At 46.6% G+C, this 25,952-nt stretch overlaps 1 protein-coding gene across 2 annotated transcripts in view; it reads left to right on the top strand.

The window, feature by feature from the left end:
• The window catches only part of PRLR (prolactin receptor), a 152,810-nt gene that overhangs the window by 85,366 nt on the left and 41,492 nt on the right, over positions 1-25,952 (top strand). Inside the window, exons 3-4 of one of the 2 annotated variants that reach the window (XM_090037933.1) lie at positions 8,407-8,503; positions 8,868-8,937. The gene's annotated coding sequence lies outside the window, so the exon portion shown is untranslated. The remainder of the gene's footprint in view (positions 1-8,406; positions 8,504-8,867; positions 8,938-25,952) is intronic. The other variant, XM_090037932.1, reaches the window with a different exon arrangement.

Raw genomic sequence — 25,952 nt, 5'->3', positions numbered from 1 at the left:
GTTCTTGCAGTTTCTGAAGGGCAGAATGAGGGGTTAATGCATTTGCTTTGGCTTTCTGGAAATTCGGGATCAGAACTGAATTCTGTAAATGTAGAAAGAACTGGCACCGCTGGCACCCTTGGGGTCATTTTCTTCAAGCCCAAGAAACCCGAAGTTTATCTCAATACAGTTCATTGTGACTGATGTTCTCTGCGCCAGGGAAGCTTGGTATGAAGTAGAGAAGTGGTTTAGGTCAGTGCTGTACTCCATTGAGTTTAAATTCATAATTAATCCACTTTCATTTCGAAGAGTGTTGAAAAAGAAAAGTGAAAGTTGGACTATGGATCAAAGGGGGAATTGACTTCAGTCCAGAGGCCCAGCTGTCGTTTTGTGGAGCTTTGCTATTTTTCCTCTACAAACCACATTGTGAAACAGAGTTTCATGCTATAAAATGGGCCTGTACTCACGCCTGTGTGGAGCAGAAGAAATAGAGCACCGACACACGCACGACATTGCCGTGGAGTGCTGAGCACCCAGAGCAGTTCGAAAGTTTGTCTGTCACAAATCTGGTTGTCTCACAAGGGCATGCTGCTGTTTGCTTACCGTGTGATGGTTCAACAGCACCTGTCTGAAGAGCCAAAGAAAGCAAGTTTCTCCAGAGTATGGTTAATGTTGCACGCTCCAGAATTATGCACAGGAACAGATCTACAAAGTGCCAAAAAAACAGTTAAGTATGATGAGCTTGACCTTTCTTTGCATGTTCAAATGGTTCTTCATTAAGGGAAGTATAATGCTTCAGATAAACAAGGCAAAAGAATCACTTTGATTATATTAAATTCTGTAAATGAAGTTTACATGTTGTATTTATAACATTTATTTCCAGCAGTTCCTCTCATATCTGAACATAAGAAATGTGTTTTCTCAGCTTTAGATTAAAAAGATAACATTGTTCTGTTACTTTCATTAAAACAGCATTCTTCTTCGCTGGCTTACTGCATTGTATTCTCCAGCATTTAATCCTAAGGCTTTCTATAAAGAACTTTAACAGGAGGTCTGGCCCGGGCTGATGTTTGAGGAATGCTCACAACTGAAGCTTTGCCTCTTTGTTTGACTGTATTTAGACTTGTAATTTTTTGATAGTCCAGTTCTCTTAGTGAATAGCTGTGCAAGCACTTGCATGATGCTAGTTTGAATGTACTACATGTACTCAAAAAAGGACCAAGAAACGGCTACTTACAGAGGGGCTTTCAAACCAAGGACCTCTTGGAAAAGAGGACATCTAAACTAAAAGCAATTTACCTGACCAGTTATTTTCTTTGTTCCTGCTGCTATTGCTAATTATTGCCAGTTACTTTCTTTATTCCTGCTGCTATTGCTAATTATTGGACATGTTTCTAGTTGGAGAAGCTAGGCTTTATTCCTCCGTAGCTAGGCTTCCTTTCTTCTCCAGTCCTGCCTCAGCCATAATGCTTTGAAGAGGAACCAGCTGGTACAAGCAGCTGCAGAAACAGTAGAAAGAGGGACTGATGTTGTAGCAGAAAGAGAATAAACCAGGGTCCAGCTGGTGCTAGCCCTCTTCCTCCCCACCTCAGCCCACATAACTGGCCACATAACTGTCCAAGGGAGAACCCCATCTTGCTTCTCCCTCCCTTCATTCCCATCATGTGAGTGTGGGGGAAAAACTCCAGAGAGACACCAACCAGAAACTGCAGCCAGGAAGAGCATCGGCAGAAACTGCCAAGCTGGGACATCAGATTCCTAGAGAATTATTAGGAACCATTTTGACTGGATTTTTTTGTACAGTTTTGATAGGGCAGACAGCCAACGCTTTGTCACCTCCTTCCTTAGCTGCACCGCACACCTGCCAAACGTTCCTTCTCTCCTGCCTTGTCACCCCTATCATTTTCTTTCTGTCCCCTTTTTCCTCACTTTTTTCACTTACCTTACCCCCTCCTACCTAAACTCACTCTTTCCTCTTTCCTTCTCATCTCCCCCACAAAGTAGACCATGATGTTTGCAGCCATCTCTCTGCTTATGTGTGTATTCTACCTGGTCATTAGTTTAAAAAGTTTTGATTAAACTAAATTATTTGCAAAATCATTTTGATTTTGATTGATGTTTTCAGGGGAAAATAGTCTACAACTTTTCATTTTGGAACATTTTCATTTGGGAAATTTTGATATTTTGGGCTGAAGCTGTGCTTGAAAATATATCATGCTTTTATTTTTATATTATTGTTGTTTTTACATGTCACTGTTGTTCAACAGTAATGGTACATAATGTTTATAGCTAACATGTCATATGATGTCATAATATAATAGTTGAAAAATTTCTTTTATTGTAAAAGTGTAAAAGGCAGCCATAATTAAATAGTTTGAAACATTTTACCTTATTTTCTAGATTGAATGGTTGCAGTTTCTGTTATGATAAGTGTCAAGGCATCAAATTTTCATTTCATGTGATACTTGATCTAGAAAAGAAGAAAAGATGTTTCTGGACTTGTCTCTGGGGGGATGACCAGGAAAATTAATCCAACATAACTTTTGACATGTGTTAGTTATGCTGCCTTTCCCTTCTGTATGAATTTCTTATTAAGAACCAAAATGGCTTTAATTTGGTTATATTCCTTCATTTTGGAAAAGATTAACCATGCAGCAATTTGACCTGATTTATCTAATCCAATCTAAGGCCATGCTTTCAGTTAATTTTGGCCTCTTCATGTTTAAATAAAATAGCATATTAATAACATATTAATCCATTTTGTCATATTATGTCAGTGGTAATAGTGCATTTATATGACAGAATTAGTCAAAATATTGTAAAAGTAATAGTAAAAACATTGAATACAATTCAAAGCAAGATCAAAATTCTAAAATGAAATCTTGAAAGGTTAAGAAATCTGGCATTAAATTTTTCTAAGGGTGAATTCTTGTAATTCCTTTTCATGGGAAATTTCAGCAATATTTATTTTTATTTAGAAGGAAAGTAACTTTTAAAACATCAGCATTCCCTCCAAGTAAAAATTGCAAGTTATGGCTCTTCTCCCACCCTATGTCAGAATTATGTATTCCTATTGGAGCCCCCTAGAACAGGGACCATCTTGATAGTTCCTAGCATAATACAGCTCTATTCTTGTCCTTAATTCTACTATGTAATAAATAGCATAAAGAATTGATGAATAATTATTATTATAATTTGACTGGAAATGGTGGGTGTAACAGGCTGTATGCATATGCCTCAGAGGCTACAGCACAGCTGCAAGCAGTAAGGCACTGATTGCAGGCTTGTCTGGAGGAGTGGGCCAGTTGTGGAGAATAATTAGCCCTGAGGAAGTTAAAGGCTCCAGGGGGGAATGGAGCTGGAGAGGACTGAAAGAACTGAAGGAGAGAGGAAGCTATCAGGCTAGTGGATGCAACACCGAGCCAAGGTATGCTCTCAAGGCACATCCCGACAAGCACACATCTGTGGTTTGTGGCTCCTCAAAGCAGTTTGAAGCACAGAAAACTGCATGCAGCATATGTGCACCATTTACCATGCTGCTAATTTGCAGCACGGTAGGTTTTTTGACACTGGGAGATCCAAGTATCAAATGCAGTGATTCTTCAAAGAACAGCTGACCACCTTGAGAGAAGAACAACAAAGTGCCCTCCAAGAGAGGGATATGGCTTTCCTGAAGCTCCAAGTATTCCAGCAAGCAAAAGAGGAAGAGCTGGCAGAGCACTGACCACCCAGCTGCAAACCTGGGAGAAAGCCAGAGAAACTAGCTAAACCTCTGCAGAGGACATGCAAGGGAGAAAACTGAACTAAGCCAGAGGTTCCAAGACCTGCATGCCTGAGTTCGTGAGCTCACCATGAGGTGCTGGTAGAGGGAGGCCCAGGCAGAAGGACCCACGCTGGTGGAAGCTCAGTTCTGAGAAGTGGAGAACAAGCTGAAAGAAAGTCAGTGGAAGCCTTCAGAAAAAGAGAAGCCTGATGCACTAGAAATGAAACTACCAGAAGCCACTGCTGAGAGCACAAAGCTCCCAGAGACAGCATCAAAGGAAAAGCAATGTGCAGCTGACAAAGTAAGGGACCTCAAGTTGGGGGCTAGGTACAAGCAGGAAACAGAAGAAGTTATGAGCAGTATGCATGCATAATGTGACCAGTACCAAGCCACCCTGGCTGAGACAAAAAGAATACTCCAGGCATTGCAAGAGAGGGTAGAAAAGGAGGAAGAGACCTGGACAGCAAAACTGACTGTATTTGAAGAGGAACTTAAAGTCCTATCCCCAAGTGCAATCTCTAAAAGAGGCTGTGGAGGAGATGAGAAAGGAGCTGGTGGAACTCATCCCCCAGTATGAGTAGGAGCCTAGCAACTTCATGATTTCATGGTTTTCACAGAAACCACGAATTGTGTAGGTTCCCCATGAAAAATCTTGGCTCCTGTGAAAAAGCACAGGGACAGTTAAAAAGTGGGAATGCAGCAGCAAGCCAGCGGGGATGGGAGGGGAAAGGCAGCTGCAAACAGAAAAGGGAGGGAAGTCCTGGCATCCTGGAGCACTAGGGTGAGGGAGGGAGATTGGCTGAGGGACCCTGGAAGTCCTGCCCCTCCCCAGAGATTGACAGATGGTCATCTGTCAATCTGGGGAGGGGCAGGACTTCCCGGGCCCAACATGCCTCTGATTGGCCTAGGGGTCCCAAATTCCCATCCCTCCCTGGAGATTGACGGGGGGGTACCGCACTCCGCTGCAAAAATGGCATTTGACACTGCACCAGGACTGCAAAATCTTGTGGCAGCATCTGTGAATTAGGTACGTCCCTAAGTATGAGGTCTCTCAAGAGGAGACATTTAAGTTATCAGAGCAGGTAAAGTCTGAGTGACACCACTATGAACAGAGAGTCAGAGGTGGTGGCCTTGAAGAGCCAGGTCTTATAATTAGAGGCAGATTTAGAAGGCGCCAAAGTGAAGTCACAGCAACAGAAAGACATACAAAGCTCTCCTGGTGGGTGGGGATGGGGGAAAGGGACTGAGCAGAAAAGTGAAGCCCACTGGAAAGCAGACGGCTCAAACCCCAAGAGAGGTATGCCACTTGAAAGGGCATGGGGTGGTAGTCTTACCGGTGTAGTTCCTCGGCAGTGGGCTTGTTAATACAGTTGGACTAATGATGAGCCTCTGATCTGGGGAGGTATCCCCATGGGGGTGCTGGGAAGAATAGGGCTCCCAGGATGGGGGCCAAGAGACTGTTTAAGGGACAATCCCCTAGAGCAAAAGAGAAAGAGGGGAGCAAACCTAGCAGGGCATGAACAAGGATGGGGAAGCTGCAGGATGTAGAAGAAGGCCTGCAGGTCATGCTGGAGACCAGTGGACCAGAGCAGATCAGACCAGTAGACCAATGCTGGAGACTGCAAGTGGAATCCCACCGATGAACAAAAGCCAGAGGCAAGCATCAGGAATGACTCTCCTCAGACAACCAAGGAGGAGCCAAGACCAGGGAAGAAACCAGCAACAATACCTGCTGCAACTGTGGAGAAAAACCCAGATTTCGTACCCAGGGGTAAACCATCCTGAAGGGCCAGTCAGTTAGGGGCCATGATTTTTCTGAGCAACCTCTGCTTCAAAGTTGGCTGGAGAGAACTGAAGCAAGTACTCCAAATGGCAGGAGCAGTAAGGTATGCAGATGTTTGGAGTACCAGAAAAGGGAAAAATCAGGGCATGGGAAGAGTTAACTTTGAATGCCCCAATGAAGCCACCAAGGGTGTGCAAAACAGGCCCTACTTGATTCAGATTCGGCCCAAATCAAGGACAGTGATTCGATTAGTTGATTTGGACCACTGTCCCTGATTCAATTTGGCCGAATCTGAATCTGAAGATTCGATGCTGATTCAGAGAATCAGCGATTCGGACATAGACATAGCTTTAAAAGTTTTTTCTACATACCTCTGGGTAGCCGGCGACTCATGAATGCTTCAATGCATGGAGTGTTCCACAGAAGTGTGTGTGGTGGGGGGGCCTCCATGTGCTCAGTAGCAAACCCAGAAGTGGACTGGAAGTATTTCCAGTCCACTTCCAGGTCCACCGGGGAACATGCTGGCCCTCCCCCATGCCCCTCCCTGCTCAGCAATTGGCTGCAGGGGGACCCCAAATGCCCCCCCCCCAGACCCAGGAGGCACCAGTCACCGAGCCAGGGAGGTGTAGGGGTTCCCAGCATGCTCCCCAGTGGATCTGGAAGTGGACCAGAAGTGCTTCTGGTCCACTTCTGTATTTGCTACCGAGCACGCTGAGGAGCCCCCCGTGCTTCTGTGGAACACTCCATCCGCCCCAGCACTGCAGCATTCACAAGCCGCCTGCTACCTAGAGTTATGTGGAAAAAACATTTAAAGCTGTGTCTATGTCTGAATTGCCAAATCTTTCCGAATCTCTCCAAATGGATTCAGAGAGATTAAAGGGTCTCCTAATCCGATTCGGATTCAGAGATTCAGCCACCAAATGAGGCCAAATCTCTGCCAAATCAAATCAGGGACTGAAGCTTCGCACAGCCCTAGAAGCCATTCATGCAGTGGCCATGTTCAGTAAGGGGCATTAAGGGGCAGGCCCATCCAGGTAAAGATGGACCAAGAGGCCGCTTCTTACGGAGACTGTCCAACAGAGGCCTGGGTGGGGCCACAATTGCCTTGGGACTTAAGGAACTTTGGGGTAAGATATGGACTTGGGGAAAAACTCATCACAGTCCTCTGAGAGAGCAAGACTTAAGGTGGGGGTCTGGCATATGGAAAGATATGAAGGACTGTGCTTGCTACAAGGGGTATGAGTGGCAAGGCAGTCTGGGGCTAGGCAGAAGGGGCCCACAGGAGCAAGTAACTAAGGCCTCAGACAGGAATGCTCAATAAACTTTACCTATGCTGTTGGTAAGAGTACCAAAGGGCCATGAACCACCTGTAAGTTTTAAGAAAGGGATGTGAAGTTTGCTTGCTCCTGTTATAGCAGAGAGCAGCCTTGCCCTGAGCCAGATTTCCTCTCTTGGGCTGGAGGGGTGGAAGGTGTGGAGGTGGTAAAGAAATTGAAGAGGGTTCCCCACTTGGGGGAAGGTTGTTTAACAGGCAGTATGACTCAGGGGCTGCAGAACAGCTGCAGGCAGTAAGGCACTGATTACAGGCTTGCCAGTAGGACTGGGCCAGCTGCAGAGAATAATTAGCTGGCCCAAAGGAAGTTAAAGGCTCCTGGGAAAGGGAGCTGGAGAGATCGAAGAAGGACTGAGAGAGTGTGAAAGTGAGCAGCTGCAACACTGAGCCAGGGCACACTCTAAGGGTCTGGGAAAGGACCACAGTGTGTGTTAACCTTTTATTGTTTATGTAAATATTTATTTTGTGATTTGAGCTGTTTCCTGTGAGGCAAGCGTGCCCAGAAAATAAAGACTGTGTTAAGTGAGCAGCTAACCTGCTAGAGTGGATAAGGTTCTTTGCCTTGTGTTGTGCAAGTCAGACTGGATAATCATTAATTGGCCCTTCTGGCTTCGAAATCTGTGTGACATCAGAGTCACTTTGGAGGGAAATACCATTTTCATGTTGGGAAGACAATGTGAGGGAGTCATGCCATCAGTGCATGAAATCGCTTCCTTATGGAAGCAATTAGGAGTTCCAAAACAAATCCGTGGTAGAATATAGCCGTAAGCTTTTGTTGCATGATAAAGTAAATAGAAGCTGGAAAATGTATCTTTAAACAAAACAATCTGAAATCGAAAACAATGGTCCCACACTTTTAAATATGTCTTGTTCATGCAGTCCCATTTCAAATGGGGCTCCAACGGAAAAGTTGTATAATTAAAAAAAATAAGCAAACCACTGCCAGATAGGTTGGGACTCCAGGACTGGAACTCATAGTTTTCAGGCTTCTTTTAGGAGTTCTTGGAGGTAGACAGTTTGGGTTATCACTATCCCTGGTATAACTCCATTAAATCTCCAAGTCCAGATGAATCTGGCATCTGATTTCTATTCTGGTAAAACAGGGATTATGAACTATTTTGCTAAACTCCACCCTTGAGCTACTTTTTTGCCTTGTGTCACACCCAGGTGATTAGTTTCAATCTTTGATACCTTGGATGTAAATGTATATTTCTGCTGTATTCAACACTGTATTATGCAAGTAAACACATGGGTGTACACACACACACGCAGTTCATTTATCTCGAAATTATTTGGCTGCTAGGTGTTATGCTATTGGCAAAAAGATTTATGATTCTCATTAGCTTTCCTGCAATGGTGCTGAACACTAGAATACCCTGATAACCTGGCATTACTATTGCTCACGTGTTCCATACACTACCCAGAATGTCCTTGTTGCTACCTGTATACTCTGTTTTTTCTCAAACTGTTAAATGAGAGAAGATACTACAACTAATTGACACAGTGACGCTGGTTGTTTTATATCTAATTGGTCTTCTTTTCTGAAAGATAAACTGTCCAGTGAACTTTGGATAAGTTATTTGTTCATGAAGAGAACATGAAAAGGGTATGACCTGTGGAAGGACAACAAGAAAGATTTATTTTGGTAGGCACTGTGCTTTTCTGTCAGTCATCTAGTCTTAGTATACTACTGAGAAAGGTAAAATGCATCCCATATTGTTGGGGGGGAGGTCGGGGTTTGGGTGCTGATGGGTACACAGTAGTATGATGATTTTCTCTATTTCTCCCATTTTTGTAAATTTTATTTTATTTTATTTAGGCATTTTTGTGAAAAGGTATGAAGCCAAATTAACCTGTGGTTTTAAAGTATTTTAATTGCATTAAAGTCAATAAGGTCATGTCACCTTAAATCAATAATATATTTTGTCTCTGATTTTTTTGCCAGGAAAATAATAGTAATTTTTTTTTTCTTTTTAACATGACTTTCTAACATGACTTTCTTCTTGTAGATAATGGATTGATCAGATATTCATGAACACCAGTATCAAGAAATCTCATTCGCATAAATGAATTGAACAGGTAAGATGATGAATTTTTAATTTATTTGACTCCATGAACATAGTATTAACACAGTTATAGCACAGTAAAATAATTACTGAAGGATCAGGCTTTGATGAATACTAGAAGTGGATTGACTTAGAATTTGACCAGCTGTTTGTAAAGTTCAGACTCTATAACTTATGCCTACGTTTCTTTCCTTTATAGAAGGAAGTGCTCTGAAAGCTGAAATCACACACTTAAAGGCTAGAGACAGACATTACACAAACCGGTTTAAGTGATCAGAAACTGGTTTAAACCTGTAACAGAACAGATGTTCAGTGCACATAAACCACTTTGAAAATGGCTGAAACCAGTTTGAGATAAACCTGGTTGAATGTAATATTAGACTTAACTGATATGGGTGAATCTGATTTATGTAATGTCTGTCCCAGACCCCTTGCTGGTTTAAGTTAAACCAGGCTACCCCAGCATGCTCTCTGGGCTGAGCGGGGCTCTCTGTTCCATGGCTGCATCCCCAGCAGTCTCTGCAGGCATCTGCCTGGCTTCCCCCTGCTCCCCACTTCCCCTCCCCACTCTCTGCTAAGCAGGCATTTCCCTGTCCCTCACAGGCACCTCTCAGCATTAGCTAGCAGACCCCTGGCTACCTCCAGAGCTGTGGCAGATGGACAAAGGGAGAATTGACAGGTAGCTGGTAATGTCCCTCTGTTGTTTTCTTAGTGGGCTGATAAACACTGAGTTAGGGGTGACAAACATTCCCTGCTGGGGGGGAGGGGAACCCCTCCCTAATCATAGCATCCTGTGGGGGGGGGTCTGGCCACTCCCCATCCTCAGCTCAGCTCTGTGGAAGGCGAAGGGAGGGCTGCTCTAGCACCTCCCAGCTTCTAGCCTGAACCACTGCAGGCATTTGTCTGCATTTCTGGGATGTCTGTCTGGTTATAAACTGATTCAGCCTAGCCAGGTTAGACTAACTTGCAAAGATTGAATCAATTCAGGCTCAGGCTTTTTGAATGTCTGTCCCTAGCCAAACAGATAAACATAGGAAAGGAGTGAAACAGTGTGGTGAGGAACCATGAGATGAGTACAGTGAAGGATTTAATGCTTAATTGATATTTGTTGAGAGAGAAGGGGAAGTATCCTCTTTCACTTAGAGGGTTAGGTTGAACATCAGAGTGGTTTGGCAGGGAGTTAGTAGGTTTGCAATGCTGCAGGGGTTGTTGAGTGGAATTCACATTTTGAAAATGCTTAAGTTGGCTTTTGAAGGCGAAATGGCTGCCTCTCCCCAGTGTGTTGGCCATTGGCCACAGCTATATGGAAGGGCTTGATGAGCAACCTTACAAGTATAACGTGGCAGCTGTTGAAGACCATGTTATGGCTCCATAACTACAGGCTTTTTTGTGTGTGCGTGTGTATCTCCTTCCTCTTAAGAATCAGAAGGGAATACTAAATTCAAAAGTAAATGCCCCACAGAGTTACTAAGGTAGAATATAATGATCCCTAAAGTTGAAAAAAAAGACCTGATCAAAACCTTCAAAAGAAAGATATAAAAACTTTAATTATTACAATTAATCAGGGACTTGGTTTTATATACATCCTGGCAGCTTTCTGTCTACTGTATCCCATGTAGAAGAATTTATTCAGTATTAATTTAAAATATTCACCCTTCTGGGCTGCCACCTATTCATTTTAAGGAAAGGTCTCGTTTGGGGCAGAGAAACTGCTCTCTTCATGCAAATATGACTAGATGAATATGGTATTTTAAATAGGTATTGATACCTATATTCATAGATATGAATAGGTGTTTTTCAGTGAAACTAAGTATTTTAAAAATAACATCTCAACAGACATCAGTTGGATCACAAAGCTTGCACCAAGCAATAGAATAAACACAGGCATAAAAACAACTGAAATATACTGTGCTTGGAACTTGCTGGCCTTTGCTCTTTCATGGCTGGCACTCCCTCGCCTAGTAATATAGATATGAGACTAAAATGGCTTTAAGATGCTTTTAGCGATGTGTTTATGATCCTCAGACAAACAAAGAGCTCCTGTAATTCTTTTAAAGACAGTATTTTGCACACATTAATCTTAACCATAAAATAAAGGCTTCCAATCATCTCACACTTATAAACAGTTTTCTGACTTTTAAAACTTCAGTATTTTTAGTTTGACTTGGTAGTAACATAGGACTGGACAAGATCTCTGGGGTCACTGAGTCGAATGCCCCATCTTAGGCAACTGTGTTTATACAACTTCTGTCATAAAGAGATCAAATTCCATTTTAAAGGTTGTTAGCTTTTTGTCCTAACTATTCCTTTTGGAAAGCTGTTTCAAAACCTCCCTTTCCTTTCACCTGCTTTCCCAACCTTAATGTATTCATGACCTGTATGTACCCTTTGTTCATGACAATACTGTGTTTTAGTTTAAATAATTTTTTTCCCTTCCTCATACTTACCCCTCCTCACATGTATTTATCAGAGCAATCATGGCCTCATTCAGATGATCACAGGCATGTGGTATGCAGCATTGCAAATCTAGGCGTTCCCTGTGCTGCTACTTTGCAGTGCAGGGAATTGTCTTGACCCTGGGAAATCCTGGGGTCAAAAAATTCCATGCCAAAAAAACCCAGGGTGATGCATGTGGCAGTAGCACATACCACCCAAAACCAGAGTCTGGCCAGCTGGAGCCATGCTTCAGCTGCCAGCCAGGCTTCCTGCTGCAGGAAAACACTGTGGCTGCAGCTCCCTGAGGCCCCCCAGGTAAGGCTGCAGTGACCAGCATAGCTGCTGGCTCCAGGCTCTCCTATCCCACCCTGGGTAACCTGCTGTGCACTGGAGTGTGCATGGCCTGGGTGTTTCCCAGGGATAAGTAGCAGCAGCTCAACATATGCTGCCACTAGTTGTCCCCAGGCAAACACACATTCCTGCTTGTGGGGCCACAGCCCATATGGCCTTTTAACATTTATTTTCCTGCGCTAAACAAACCAATAAACTTCTCGTACAATAAACTCCCAAATCCCTTGATCATTCAGTTACCCCCTCTGTGTATCCCTTCCTGTTTTGATTTAATCTCTTGCACATGGGTAACTAGAACTGTACAGGGCATTTCAGAGTTTCACCAGTGCCTTGTACAATCTCTACTGGAAGTTCCTCCTCTGAAATACCTTAGGATCAAATAGGGCTTTTTAACAGCTTCATCACTGAAACATGGTAGGACACAGCGCATGACTGGGCAGTGAATATCAAGGGCTATAGGCTGTACTGGAGGGACAGGACAGGGAGGAAAGTTGGGGGCCAGGCGCTCTACATTAAGAAGGTAATATACATCCTGGTCAATTAGCAAAAAGAGTCAGAGGAGGGGCACTCTGAAGTGCTCTGGGTTAGAATACAAGGCAGTCATGGGGAAAGAGACTTAATGGTGGGGGTCTATTACAGACCTCCCAACCAAGGGGAAGAGCAAGACCAGGAATTCTTAAGTCAGCTCACGGAGGTAGTTAGGTCAAAGGACGTGGTGGTCATGGGTGACCTGAACTTTCCAGACATCTGTTGGGAAGAGCAGTCAGCCAGGTCTCACCACTCGCATAGCTTCCTAGGCCGAAATACAGGACCTCCATCTAACCCAGGAGATGCACAGCCCCACCAGGGAAGACACCTTGTTGGACTTGGTGCTGGCCACGGGTGACAACCTGGTGAGGGGGTTGTGGGTGACAGTGATCATCGCCTGCTGGAATTCACCATCCAGCGCAAGGTGGCAAAGGCCTACAGCAAGGCAGCAGCCCTAGATTTCAGGAGGGCGGACTTCAGTCAGCTAAGGAGAATAGTTGGGGAAGCACTGAGGTCCTGGAGGGGAGGGGAGCCAGGTGTCCAAGAAGAGTGGTCGCTCCTTAAGGAGACGATCCTCCAAGCTCAAAGGGAGGTAATCCCAACATGGATCAAAGGGAGCAGGAGGATGCAAAAGCCCCCATAGCTCACCAAAAACATCCGGGAACGTCTCCTAGCAAAAAGGGAGGCGCACTCCCAATGAAAGGAGGGGCCATCACCAGGGACGACTATACTGAGGTTGCTCCGGGCTGCAGGGGGGGGTCAGGAAGGCCAAGGTAGAGATGGAACTGGGACTAGCTTCCTGGATCAAGGAGAACAAGAAGTCCTTTTTTAAATACACGGGGGGCAAAAAGAAGGTTTTGGGTAATGTGGGGCCCCTTCAAGACATGCTAGGACGGCCGCACCCAGACAGTGGTAGTGGACAGGTCATTTTCAACCTGGAGGGATGTGGGCAGTGGGGTTCTGCAGGGCTCGGTCCTCGGCCCGCACTGTTCAACATCTTCATCAGTGACTTGGACAAGGGGGTAAGTAGCACCCTGTTCAAATTTGCCGATGACACTAAGATGTGGGCATGCTAGAAGGGAGGAACAGGCTGCAATCGGACCTAGACAGGTTACAGGGGTGGGCGGATGAGAATAGGAAGAGACTCAACACTGACAAGTGCAAGGTGATGCACCTGGGGAGGAACAACTGGCACCATACCTACAGGCTGGGGAATTTCCCTCTTGTCAGTAGAGAGGCAGAAAAGGATCTTGGAGTCATCATTGATGCCAAGATGAACATGGGCTGGCAGCGTGGGGATACAGTCAGGAAGGCCAACCACACCTTGTCATGCATCCACAGATGCATCTCAAGCAGGTCCAAGGAGGTGATCCTCCCCCTCTATGTGGCACTGGTCAGGCTGCAGCTGGAGTACTGCATCCAGTTCTGGGCACCGCACTTCAAGAGGGATGTGGACAGCATGGAGAGGGTCCAGCGGCCACTCGCCTGATCGGGGGCAGCAGGGCAGGCCCTACTAGGACAGGCTAAGGGACCTGAACCTGTTCAGCCTCCACAGGAGAAGGCTGGGGCGGGGGGGGCGGGGATCTAGTGGCCTGTTACAAAACTAGTCAGAGGAGACCAGCAGGCACTGGGGAAGTCCCTGTTCTCCCGAGCACTGCGAGGAGTGACCAGGAATAACGGTCACAAGCTGGCAGAGGGTAGATTTAGGCTAAACATCAGGAGACGCTACTTCACTGTCAGGGCAGCTAGGATCTGGAACCAGCTTCCAAGAGAAGTGGTGCAGGCTTCTACCCTGGGGGGTTTTAAGAGGAGGTTAGATGAACACCTTGCTGGGGTCATTTGACCCCAGTACTCTTTCCTGCCATGGCAGGGGGTCAGACTCAATGATCTGCTCAGGTCCCTTCTGATCCTAGAAACTATGAAACTATCACTTGGTTGATCACAGAAAGCCTGTGAGCCACTAAGTCTGTCTTTTCCTCAGTCCTTCTCCAACTGCTGAACTCCCAATTTATAACAGAAATTCTTGTCACTTGTACCTAGGTTCTCCAGTTCCTCCTGTACAAAAACTCTATTATTTTCTGTACTGATTCCTCCTGACTTTTTCTAATGAAAAAATTTCATCAGCTTGCTAGTAAGTCTTCATGGCAAGGTCGTTAATGAAAACAATAAATATTATCAATCCCAAGACAATACTTGAGGAACTCCACTAGCTAGCACCCTCCTGCCCCATATTTCTCCTTTCAATACCACCTATTCTTATCCTCCTTTTAGGGAGTTCTTTACAATTCTCCTATTAATCCTCATCTCTTCCCGTTTAACTAACTATTTCTCATGTGGCACTGTATCAAAGACTTTACTAATGGATGAAATCACTGCAGTTTCTTTATCTAGAATAGTAGGGACCAACTTTTTTTTGGCAGGTATGCTATAAATTAAGCCTTCCTCAAGTGCCACTCTGATCCCCTTCTTTTGTCTGATCTACTTTCTTTTCCCTGACCTGTCTGCCACTGCTGCCTGCCCCCTCCTTGATCTGCCATATGCACCAGCTGCCTGTGGCACTCATACTGCAGATTGGCCACCCCAATCTATAAAATCAACTCTTATCAAACAAGAATTGGCTAGTGATTCTGGTACCAGGTCCCTTTGGTAAACCCAGGCTGGATTTGATCCCAATTTCTATTTACCAGCACATCTTCATTTATTCTTTTATGCTTTCAGAGTCAGTGTAATGAGCTTTTTCAGATGCTTTTGATATGTTGTTGTTATTATTTTTCTCTCAGATCAGGACAGAATTGTTCTAAATGGACAGCAAAATTCCTTGCCATTCATCAAGAAGTGGTTTGTTCACATAACTAAGATGATTCTGACCATTTCTTTTGACAAATTCTTCTCAAAGTTGCATAGTTTTGATTGACCATTTCACCAGTTCAACCCCTACATGCTAGCTTCATTTTTTATCTATTATATATTGGACTTTATGAGTACCCATAGGTAAAGAAATATAGGAATCACCATATTTGATTATTTCTATGACCCAGTCCCCAAGAATGGCCATTAAAAGAATGGCCTTCAGAAGATGTGAAACCCCTCTTACAACCAGCTGTATGAAACTATGCCCAAGTTAAATTTCTCTTACCCTCAGCCCGTTAGTGCTCACTTATTAATTTTCCGTTGTCATCTTTTAATGTAATCAACTTTTTGTTCTTGTATTAGAACCTTATATTATTGCATTCACTTCACTTTCTTTATACCATTCCTTACTCCGTAGACATTAGTGCATCACTTGATTTGTGACCATGTAAAGAGATGTAAAAGTAAAAGAGAGATGACAAATCAGATCAGTTCTGTGCCAGTTAGAAATTTATTCTGAATGTATCCTCAGTTGAAGAGAGAATTTCTTCTGCTTGTATTCTATTTTCTTAAAGTGCATTTCTTCTATAAAAGTAGTAGTTTGGGGCTACTTGTTTATTACTTTTCCATAACTTTTGTAACACTTGTTCTTAGTTACAAAATGAAATAATAGCCAAAGGCAGGGCCAAGGTAGCACCTTAGAGACTGACTTGGTTGGATGGTTTATGCCCTTCTGAACAAGTAGGCTGCTGTATGAAAGCTTATGCATCCCTGAACTAGTCTCTCAGGTGCTGCCCTGCCCTGCTTTCTGCCTGACTTCAGACTAACATGGCTAACTGTTTTTCTCTAATGTTTTTCTAGCTGCCAGCCCTAGGTTTTAAGTATCATATTCTTTCCTGGGGGAGCATCAGTGACAGTAATAAAGGTTATGCCAGGTAATTTATACACCTTAAGATACACCTGTGCAAGCAGATTGTCTTCAGTAGGTTCACACACCTATACCTGCTTGATTCTTAGCAAATCTGTTGATTTATGCCTAGAGAGTAAATGAATCCAGCTTTCTCTATCCTAGCAGTATGTCTGATTGGTAAGGATGAAATGTACAAAAAGTGCACTTTACTGTTTTGAAGAAGTGAGATGGAGAGCAGGCTTGTTTCTGGAGAAAGGACAGATGTATATAAACACATTATGAAATAAAACTTTTAATATAATAGCAAACCTTTAGTTACTTTTCCTGGCCAACAGCATATCAAGGGGTGAATGAGCCACACACCCGCCTCTGGTGCCTGCTTATTAGAGGGAGCACCAGAGTGGCAGCTCCTCAGGGAGTCTGTGATGCTGCAGCTATTGCAGCAGCCAGGCGCAGGGTCCAGGGAAACCACTCTGTGCCAGCAGCAGCTGGTGATTTTTTTTTTTCCCCAGGCAGGTTAGACCACTTTCCCACTCCCTACAGGTCTCCTGCCCCCGCCCCAAATCTCCCACAGGGGAGAAGATTCAGAGAGCTTTGATGATTTGGGCAGTCCCTGGTGGCTGTAGCAGGGAGAGGCAGCCAACTCTGAGCTGGTAAGTAGGGGCTGGGGGGACCCCTGCCAGCCCCCACACACCCTAGCTCCGTACTTAAAAAAAAAAAAAAAAGCCTTGGTGCTCACTGGGTGCTGCCAGGCAGGGGGGCAATCCCTGCTGCCCCCACTGCCCCACGCTGCATGCAAGGCTCTGCCAGGTGCCCCCTGACCTTCCACTCCACTCCCCCAGCCCCCCCATGGGTGCCCTGCCCAGGCCAGCTCTGGCCCTTTAAGAAGGAAAAAAAACCCAAGGAAAGCCCCAGGACTCACTGCTCCTGCAGCAGCCTCAGGGTTTTGGGGGCTCATGCAGAGCCCCTCATGTGTCATGGGGCAGTGGGGGGCAGCAGGAATCACCCCCTGCCAGCAGAAATGGTGTGTCTGGGGGTTTTTTCAAGGTCTTTTTTTTTTTCTTAAAGGGCTGGAGCTAGCCTGGGTGGGGCACCCATGGGTGGCTCGGGGAGTGAGGTCAGGGCCCCCATGCAGCATGAGGCAGTGGGTATCGCCTCACCGCCTGGCAGCACCCGCTGAGTCGAGGCTTTGTTTTTAACAAGTGCCGGGAACTGGGGCAGGCGAGGCAGCCGTTGCCAGGCTGCGAGGGGTGGACCTGGCTGATTCAGCTGAATCAATTCAGGTCAGTGACTCAAGCCACCAGATCGGATCACTGTCCCCCGAATCGGGCGAATCTGAATCCAAAGCAAGTACTAAGCCAGCAGGGCCCAGCGCCATGCCTCTGTTCGGGGCAGTATGCTGCTCTCTCACTCCCTCTGGTGGATTGTTACAATTGACAAACGCAACAAATGCCTCCAGGACTACTATCCCTGATGTAGTGGTGTTGCCCAGGCCTTGCTTTTGTGAACTGTATTAAATAGTTGTTTGGCCAAACTTCATAAATTCCCTGTACTGTAATCTGCCTGAGAAAGGAAGGAAGTTGCAATGCAAGTAACTTAAGAAATACTAAATCTTAGTGGCCAATTGGTGGTGTCTATAGCAATGGACATTTGGTAGGAAGGGGAATTCTTCTTGTTCTTCAGTATGTGGAACAACAAAAGCTGCCCAGAAATCTTACTTACCACATTAAAGACCTGGATGCAGCTCAGATCTGTACGGGTTAGATAGAACCTGCATATTCATTCATCTTCAGCAAGAGAGAAGTTTTTCCTCAGGTTTTAAGTAAGTTATTTCCCCACCTGACTACTATCTTCCTGTAAGTTCTATTCATATTTTGTTTAAAAAGAAAAAATAGTTTGCAGCCAAAATTTGGCTGCAGCATCTTGTAGAACCCAGGAAAAGCAATTAAATAGGTAAAATGAGGAGGGGAAGGGAAGAGACAGCATACAGGCGAAGCAGAAGAGATTCAAGAGCTGGCTAGAAAATAAACTCGGGTTACATGGCAAGTAGGCACATCATGAAGGGATCCAGAAGAAATAAAGACAGTAGACAGATGAGGGGCACCCCAGTATTTGGCCCTCATATGGGCACCCAAGTTAACCTAAACCAGGTGTTTCCACAGCTAAAGCCTTCCTTCATTTTTTTTCTTCTTCTCTTGCTCGTGTCTGGGGATCTTGTCCTTGGATCCTTATGCAGAGATGCTCTGGGTCTCTTTCCCAGTGACTTGTATCGGTTGCTTGAAAACTTGTCTGTCTTTGGGGGAAGGGGACACTGGAGGACTGGCGATGCATCTACTCGGGGAAAGCTCAACTGTTCCCAGCAGCAGTGCTGGGTGCTACAGTGCTCCAGGCTTGCTGCCTCGGATACTGAAAACAGTGTAGTCACTTCATGCAGTACTGGAGGTGATAATGAGCATCACTAAATGACAGTGCCAATTAGCCTGCCCTGTGCTAAGTACCATGGCACACTACATGTTAAGTATAATCCAGGGTGCCATGTGCCTGCAGCCATGTTGATTAGGAGGGAGCCTGCCTGGAGCCGACTGTCTACTGGGAAGCACTGCTGTCAGAGATGAGAAGTTTACTGTGGAGACATGGGTCAGTACAAGAATTCATTTCTAGCGGTGGAAAGCTTCTACCACCAGTATAAGTAGTACACACTTTCAGCCTGCAACTGCCCCCTCTTCCCTGCTTCTTAAGACAAGACAAGTGTGATCCCGGCCTGGGGAAAGCATGGGGAGCAGTGGCTGCTCCAGTCCTTCCATTTCTGTGGGGACTGAAGCAGCAGGACAGAACCCAGCTGCAAGGAAGAGGCTTGTGGCACTGCTTGCAGTTTGTGGCTTGTAGCCCTGCTCCCTCCTGGTGCCTGTGGGTGCTGAGAAAACAGAACAGCATGGCAAAGCCCATGCCCACTTCTCACATTAGAGTCCCTCATGGGTAAGGAGCTGGCAGGGATCAGCTACTGTTTTTTCCTTTGCTCCTATCCAGTCTTTGGGAGGAGCAGAAGCAGCTGCCTCCCATATCTTCCTCCAGAGATCCCAGTCTCTGTACAGCATAGGACCCTTCCCTGCTCCTGGACTTTTCCTGGTCCCTGGGAAGGAGTTAGGCCATGGGAAGTATATAAGTGTCTGTTCTCTTGGAGAAACCCTTTTGAGAACAACCTCTATCAGGTTAGGGTTGGGTTACCTCTCCCCCAGATCCACCATTTTTGGTCTGGAAAAAATAGTGTGAACATTTGTACACTTGCTGTTCCTAATGGGAGAACAGGGATTCACCCAGTAGAAGCATTGCAAAACGGCACCTATGAAGCAAGTAGATGTAGAGCATGCTTATTTAACAAGCACTATATATGTAACACCTTGGCCAAGCTGAAGCCAGTAGGAAGATTCTCATTGACTTCAGGCCCCAGGGGAGGCTCACGTGGGCCAAGGGTTAGTGAGGAACTAGTTAGGGAACTTCTGGAGGGACTGGATGTATTCAAGTCAGCCGGTCCAGACAATCTCCACCCTAGAGTACTAAGGGAATTGGCTGAGGTCATTGCAGGACCCCAGCACAGCTCTAGGAGTACTCGTGGTGCTTTGGTGTGGTGCCAGAGGACTGAAAGAGGGCCAATGTGGTTCTCATCTTCAAAAAGGGGAAGGAGGACCTGGAAAACTATAGGCCAGTTAGCCAATCCTGGGCAAGCTTTTTGAGAGAATTATTCTGGCACATATCCACAAGGGGCCAGCAGGGGAGATTATGCTTAGGGGCAACCAACGTGGGTTCATTAGCAGCAGGTCCTGTCAGACTAACCTGGTGGCCTTCTATGACTAGATAACCAAATCCTTAGATGCAGGGATAGCAGTGGACATAGTCTTCCTGGACTTCCGGAAGGCCTTCAACACGGTCTCTTACCCCGTTCTCATTAAGAAACTGGGGGACTGTGGTGTCGACACCCACACGGTCAAATGGGTCGCCAACTGGCTGGAGGGCCACACCCAGAGAGTGGTGGTGGATGGGTCATTTTCGACCTGCAGGGATGTGGGCAGTGGGGTCCCCCAGGGCTCGGTCCTCGGGCCCGCACTGTTCAACATCTTCATCAGTGACTTGGACGAGGGGGTAAAAAGCACCCTGTTCAAATTTGCTGATGACATTAAGATGTGGGGGGATGTGGGCATGCTAGAAGGGGGTGAATAGGCTGCAATCGGACCTAGACAGGTTACAGGGGTGGGCGGATGAGAATAGGACGGGATTCAACACTGACAAGTGCAAGGTGATGCACCTGGGGAGGAACAACCGGTACTATACCTACAGGTTGGGGAGCTCCCTTCTTGTCAGTAGAGAGGCAGAAAAAGGATCTTGGAGTCATCACTGATGCCAAGATGAACATGGGCCGGCAGTGTGGGGATGCAGTCAGGAAGGCCATCCGCACCTTGCCATGCATCCACAGATGCATCTCAAGCAGGTCCAGGGAGGTGATCCTCCCCCTCTGTGCAGCACTGGTCAGGCCGCAGCTGGAGTACTGCGTCCAGTTCTGGGCGCTGCACTTCAAGAGGGATGTGGACAGCATGGAGAGGGTCCAGCGGCCACTTGCATGATCGGGGGCAGCAGGGCAGGCCCTAAGAGGACAGGCTAAGGGACCTGAACCTGTTCAGCCTCCACAAGAGAAGGCTGAGGGGGGGATCTAGTGGCCTGTTACAAACTAGTCAGAGGGGACCAGCAGGCATTGAGGAAGTCCCTGTTCTCCCGAGCACTACCAGGAGTGACCAGGAATAATGGTCACAAGCTGGCAGAAGGTAGATTTAGGCTAGAGATCAGGAGGCGCTACTTCACGGTCAGGGCAGCTAGGATCTGGAACCAACTTCCAAGAGAAGTGGTGCTGGCTCCTACCCTGGGGGTCTTTAAGAGGAGGCTGGATGAACACCTTGCTGGGGTCATTTGACCCCAGTACTCTTTCCTGCCATGGCAGGGGGTCGGACTAGGTGATCTACTCAGGTCCCTTCCAACCCGTGAAACTATGAAACATAATGCTTGTACATGTCCATGGCCTGTGCATTCTTGAGTGATTTAGCACCCTACAAAATAAGCAGGGGAGAGCTTATGGGGGAGATCAAGTTGCCTGCACAGTGCAGACCTCTAGACACACACAGACAGTGTTGGAAAAAAAAGGGGGGGAAAATACTGGCAGTGTAGCCCTGGGGTACAGGAAATCCAAAAAGGTGAAATTTAGCTTAGCTGAAATGTAAACAACACCACTGACTAAAATAAATCAGCCAGAACTTCATTTATGTCACTGGTGTACAACACTTTCTTTTCATGAAACTCACGCAATGGAACATTTGGAGAGTGGTTGCAGTACTAATTAAAAAGAATGAATCAGGAAGGCTGCCTAATTATCAGGAATAATAGTTTCTCAGACTCTGGAATCCTTTCCAAAGCATGGACTTTGAAAAGGAAATTATCTTCCATGATCTGGAAAGGACAAGCACTGAAAGTATCCAACATGCACACTAACTAAGTCACAACCGCAAAATGTGCGTGCTCACAATGTGCATGTTTTCACATGCAAAATGGCACCTGTGAAGCAAGTAGATGTATAGCATACTTATTTAACAAGCACTATACATGTAACATCTTGGCCAAGCTGAAGCCAGTAGGAAGATTCTCATTGACTGGCAACACACCTACCAGATAACCAGTTGCCAAGAAGGATAACGGCATACAAGAACACACTGTTGGTTTATATTCAGCTTATTATCCACTGTAACCCCCAGGTCCTTTTCTGCAGACCTGCTGCCCAGCCAGTCAGCCCCCAGCCTGTGTTGGTGCACATCCCCTCTTTGCACTTGCACTTGTTGAACCTCATGAGATTCCTTTTGGTCCAATCATCCAGTTTGTCTAGGTCGCTCTGAATCCTAGCCCTACTCTCCAGCATATCTTCTATTCCCCCCAGTTTGGTGTCATCTACAAACTTGCTGAGGATGCACTCAATGCCGTCTTTCAGGTCATTGACAAAAGACATTGAACAAAAGTGGCCCCAGGACTGGGCACTCCACTTGATACTGGCCACCAGATAAGACTTTGAGCCATTGGTTACTGGCTGGACATTGGGCTCAGAGGGCAGTTTTCTATCCACTGTACGGTCCATTCATCCAGCCCATGCTCTCTTAGCTTGCCTGCAAGAATATTGTGGGAGACAATATCAAAAGCCTTGATAAAAATCAAGACAAAATGATCGGTATCCAGAATGATAAAATACAGATCACATTATACAAGAAACCCACAGACCAGCATACAGATCTGCACAGAACCAACAGTTGCCATAAACACACCAAAAAGCTGTGATATACAGCCAAGCCCTCTGATACCACTGAATTTCCACTGATGAGAACACCTGGGATTGCCACCTCACCAGTCTTAAAAAGGCTTTCACCTAACAAGGACACTTCTCCAGAGAGATAGATTGCGCATTTGAAAGAGCTGCCCAGATACCACGTGAAGAACTGCTGCAGTACAGAAGAAAAACCCCCCACAAATTGCATACCCCTGGTTATGACATATCACACCTTCTTCGAATCTGTATGGAAAATCCTCAAACAATTGCAACCCATAGTAGAAAGAGACCCTATTCTTAAAGAGATCTTCCCAGGGCTACCCATCTTAGCTGTCAAACAAGCACCAAACCTCGCCAACCTCATCACCGGAAGCAAACTTCCTCAGACCCAGAACACACCAAATGGATCTAGACAATGCCACGACAAGAAATACAAAACCTGTCAACACATCCGCACCACCTCCACAATCACTACACCCCACAACAGAGCCATCAGCATTCCCGGATCTTCCAGCTGCACCTCCAGAAATGTAATATATCTCATCCAATGCACCAAATGCCCTGATGGAAAATACGTAGGAGAGACCAAACAACAACTGTGCAGCAGAACGAACGCACACCAGAAATCTATTAACGACAGGAATACCCAGTTACTGGGGGGGGGCCACATTTCTCACAGGAAAACTGCTCTCTCTCCAATCTCCCAGTCCTGATCCTCAAAGGAAACTTACAAAACACTTCCCAGAGACGAGCCTTCGAACTCCACTTCATCAACCTCCTGGATGCTAAAAATCATAGACTAAATATAGACATTGGATTTATGATGCATTATAACCTGCCTGACCTCTGACTCCCCAGGTATGTCTCCACTATTCATCCCCCTTCTGTCTCTGCCCCCCCGCCTGTCTTTCGCCCCTTGACTCCTCAGTCTACATCTTCACGGCCTGCCTGTCTTGCATGCAGCCCAGCCCAGCCTCTGGCTTCTTGGCTTTCCATTCCACCCAGGAAGAGCACATACCAACTGCTGAAACTTCCTGAGCCTGACGAAGGGTTTTGGAACCGGAAAGCTTGCTTAATAGTTGTTTTCCAACTATTTAAGTTGGTCTAATAAAAGATATCAGATTCACCCAAAGAACCTTGTCTGCCTTGATAAAATCAGGGTACGCCACATCCACTGGTCCCCCCTCCCACCCCCCAATGTCCACAGCCAGTCATCTCATCATAGAAGACAATCAGGTTGGTCAGGCATGGTTTGCCTGTGGTGAGTCCATGCTGACTGTTCCCAATCATCTTCTTCTTCTCCAAGTGCTTAGAAGTGGATTGTGAGGGAGTGGGGCTTAGGAGCGGCCGTGTACTCCCTAGCGCCCCCTACCGTCACGTAAGGTGGACTCAGCACCCTCGGATTCTCACCTGCCATGACTTTGATGATTAATAGGTTTGGATGGGAGGCTGCCTTTATCCCCCCAGTGAACGGTGTGAATGTCCCTGCCCCTACTCCATATGGGGAGTCTCTGTGCACCCCTTACCTTAAGGGCTATGCGTGCCTCCAAACCTCCCCTTTAGCACGCCCCAAGCCTTGCAACTGTTTGTGGACAATATCTGGTCCTTGTGTTCCTATGCCCTGTCTGGCGCCTCTGGGCCTGTCTCCCCACCAGCGCCCCTTGCCTGGCACCCTTGGGCTTGTCTCGCCCAGGTACTCTTTCAACGCCTTTCACCCACCTCTGGGCTTTCCCGCCCTCTCGGGGTCTTTTGCCGCGCCTCTAGCACCTCTTGCCCCTCTCGGGGTCTTTTGACGCGCTTCTAGCACCTCTCGCCCCTCTCGGGGTCTTTTGACGCGCTCGCCGCCCACTCTCGCGCCGCACCCCCTCGCGGGGCCTATACCACGCCCCCTCGCGCCGCACCCCCTCGCGGGGCCTATACCACGCTTGGGGCTCAGGTGGCCGTAGCTGTGCCTGGCCCCTTGACCATTTCTTGGGTCATTTGCCCCACTGGGCAAACTGCCGCCCTCACGGGCTGGGGTCCAAACCCCCATATACCGCGCCACTCCGGCGCAAACAGCTGTGCCCCACTGGCACTGTGCCCCTACTGGGCACCAGGAACCCCCAAGCTGTTGGGGAGCCCCCGTGAGGCCTCCTCTCACCCCTACAGCCTCACCCAGTCCTCCGGTGTAACTATAACCAAAACCTGAGCCACCTGGCTACAACATAAACAACACAGAGCCTCCCTGCTCATAAGGCAAACTCCAAGCCCCTCTAGGGCTCCCAACCCTACCTCCCTTTAGGGTGTTCTCATCCCTGGCATCATCGCAGCCGGTATGCGTGGTAAGGCTGCAACCACCAACTCCAGCTGCCCTGCCCTGCCCTGCCCTGCCCTGCCCTGCCCTGCCCTGCCCTGCCCTGCCCTGCCCTGCCCTGCCCTGCCCTGCCCCAGAGCTCCTGCTCCTGCAGCTGCCAGAAGGGAACTGCTAGTCAGGCTCTGGCCTGGGCTGTTTATAAAGGCCTGGCCCTGCCCCCTTCTGGCCACATGACCTACCTGGTTGCCCCAGCAACCGGCAGCTGGGTTGCCCTGGTGATTGGCAGCTCACCTTATCTCATTCTCAGGCACGGAGCACCCCAGTGCCTCGGTGACGTGGATTCCTTGAGAATCTGCTCCATGTTTTTTCAGGGACTGAAGAGTTCTCTGCTAAGCCAAGCTGGTCTTCTGCCATACTTGCTAGTCTTCCTGCACATTGGGAGGGTTTGTTCCTGCACTCCCAGTAAGGATTCTTTAAAGTACAGCCAGCTCTCCTGGACTCCTCCCCCTCAGACTGGCTTCCCAGGGGATCCTGCCCATGAATTCCCTGAGCGAGTCAAACTCTGCTTTTCTGAAATGCAGGGTCTTACTTTGCTGCCTTCCATCCTTCCTTTCCTTAGGATCCTGAACTCAATCTTCTTGTGGTCATTGCTGCCCAAGTTGCCATCCACTACTACATTCCCCACCAATTCTTTCCTGTTTGTGAGCAGCAGGTCAAGAAGAGCACGGCCCCTAGTTGGCCACTCCAGCACTTGCACCGGGAAGTTGTCTCCAACACTCTCCAAAAATGTCCTGGATTGCCTGTGCACTGCTGTATTGCCCTCCCAGCAGATGTCAGGGTGATAGTTCCCCATGAGAACTAAGGCTTGTGATCATGTAACTTCCACTAGCTGTTTGAAGAATGCCTCATATTCCATAGATGGGACATCCTGACATACATCTGTAGCAATTTTGTAGGTTGGTCTGGAAAGGGAAATATCCACATGTAACACTGTTGGGGTTTTAATAATCAAACCTAAGGGGACTCAAAAAATGGCTTAAGTGTTTTGCTAAGACAGAGATCATCTGGAACTGAAATAGAAATATACATTTTCCGTCCTTCTTCCCCCCTGCCCCTCCCAGCCTTTTTTTCAATTATTATTTGCTTTGTCCAAATAAAATAGTTAAAAGAATCCCTACTTGAATGGCCATATTTTTATTGTTGATATGCTCATTATGTCATCAACAGATATGAAGTAACAATTGAAAATCGCATGCAAGGACATTATACACTAGAATAAGCTTTTTAATAGGGATCTGCCATAAACAA

Source organism: Crocodylus siamensis, chromosome 3 (genome assembly GCF_052110815.1).
Source record: "Crocodylus siamensis isolate JL-2025a chromosome 3, ASM5211081v1, whole genome shotgun sequence".
In the NCBI taxonomy this organism is placed as follows: domain Eukaryota; kingdom Metazoa; phylum Chordata; order Crocodylia; family Crocodylidae; genus Crocodylus; species Crocodylus siamensis.
The sequence above is the reverse complement of the archived record's forward strand: the minus strand, read 5'-3'. Positions and strand labels throughout refer to the sequence as shown.